Source organism: Penaeus monodon, chromosome 31 (assembly GCF_015228065.2).
Source record: "Penaeus monodon isolate SGIC_2016 chromosome 31, NSTDA_Pmon_1, whole genome shotgun sequence".
NCBI lineage: Eukaryota > Metazoa > Arthropoda > Malacostraca > Decapoda > Penaeidae > Penaeus > Penaeus monodon.
This window is the reverse complement of record NC_051416.1, coordinates 31,567,724-31,569,695: the sequence shown is the minus strand read 5'-3', so window position 1 is coordinate 31,569,695 and position 1,972 is coordinate 31,567,724. Positions and strand designations below refer to the sequence as shown.

The window sequence follows — 1,972 nt, the reverse complement described above, 5'->3', positions numbered from 1 at the left end:
CAAGTCATTCTATGCATCCCTTCCCCCACATAATCATGCACTACACGGTGCTATGAAATATAAGAATCCAAAACATAATAATGATGACATAAGAAATATATAAATATTTTCTTTAGAAAATGCTCCTTTACAAAAGTGTCTTTCCCATTACTTTTGCAGAAGGCTATTTCTGGTGCAGGACAGATCCTCACTGAGCTCTTTGTCTCGACACAATTCCTTCCAGACAACAACATTGCTTTCATTTCGTCTCATATTTGGTGCGACAGGCTAGTGGCCTAAATAACCAATACCATCTAGAGAGTGTCTACTGAACTTTACTCAAGAGAGAGAGAGGCGCGTGAGAAAAGCGTATCGGCCAGACCAGGAAGAGCATCATCAGATACGTGTGTTGAGAGCCTGCAATCGCCTGGGTTTGTAACGCAGAACACGTGTAAGAGCTCTAATAACAGTACAACCCGATAGAGCAAGATCCCCTGTCCCATATGATAATGACAGAATATGGCAGTCCTACCGTTAGAATAATGCCATACCCGGAAGCATTGCTGAGAGTTCTTACCTGACAGAAAAAGGAGTCCTATCTCATAGTATAAAGAGTCCTACCATATAGAATGATCAGAGTCCTGCCTAATGAAATATAAGTCCTACTTGGTAAAATACTAAAGCTTCTACCTGCTAAAATATTAAAATTACTACATTATGTCTTACCCGACAGAATAATGAGGCATTTCTCATAGTACAACAAGGGTACATGGCACGGATTACTAACTACCTTGTAACGTGTATGTTCGCTAGGGGCCGTATACATTGTTGATATGGTGAAGATAGATGTTGGTGGAAAGTATAGCCAGTTATAACTTGAAAGAGCGAGGGCGCCGTGGTTTACGAGGTGGCAAAGGCTATTTACTTCTGCTTGACTCTGGAGAGATTTTGGCTTCCCCTCTTTTAGGTCTATAATTGTGACGAGCAGTAGAGTCGAAGACGAAGACGGAGCGAGAAGTGTGAAGTCTTCCAGCAAATATCTAGACTTATTATTAAAAAATAATGTGAACATGGGATTTATTTTTAGTGTTTGTGTACTTGCTTTGTAAATAACTAGCATGAGCATGTTGTTGTTTTTTACACCCTCTTCAGTTCTGCCACTTTATGATCACATTAAAAAAATAATAATAAATAAGAAATACTGCCTAATTGGTTTCGACCGAGGAGCGGCCACTCTCTAGGATAATCCGTCACAAATTATGGCGCCAGAACAGGAACCGCTCCGTGCCAAGCAGTCTGTGGTATGAGCTCTATAGGCTGTATGCCCAGTAATGTAAAGTAACAAGCTTTAACACAAAGACTGATCATGAGTAATTTGTTCGAAATGATAAAATTGGCATGGGAAATAGGGTTGGAAGGGGAAGACCTAAAATGTTATGTTAAAGAAAAAGAAACCAAACTATGAGAACTTGGAGCTAAGGAAAGAGAAGCAAGAAGACGTGACCAAGAACACGAAGAAAATCTCAAAAGGATAGAGGCAGAGAAAGAGAAAACTGCGTGCACTCGAACTGGAAAAGCTGAATTTGGAATTTGAGCGAGGCAAAGTGGTAAGACCTTATGACAGTGGAGACAGTCTATGCAACCAGCACTTCCCAAGTTGCTAGTGTTTAATGAGGCAAATGACAGTACTGATGCTCTTATACTTCGTTTTGAAAGACTAGCAACCAGTGTAGGGTGGGACAAAAGTATATGGGATTCACTTTTACAGGCATGTTACCCTGTTGAGGCCCATGACTTTGACTATGTAAAAGAAGCTCTCTTGAAAGGCTTCCAGTGCACGGCTGAAGAATATAGAGTAAGCTTTCGTAACAGTAATTTTTAAAGAATGAAACTGCTTTACGATTTGATAATAGGTTTTAAAAATTATCTTAATAGATGGATTTGATTTGCTGGATACAAAGAATCGTTTGAGGACCTTTTATGTGGTATTATT

The 1,972-nt window shown here is 39.7% G+C and overlaps 1 protein-coding gene across 4 annotated transcripts in view; it reads right to left on the bottom strand.

Annotated features, from left to right (window-relative positions):
* Nucleotides 1-1,972, bottom strand: part of LOC119593173 — a 20,792-nt gene that overhangs the window by 1,076 nt on the left and 17,744 nt on the right. The gene's annotated exons all lie outside the window — the stretch shown is intronic.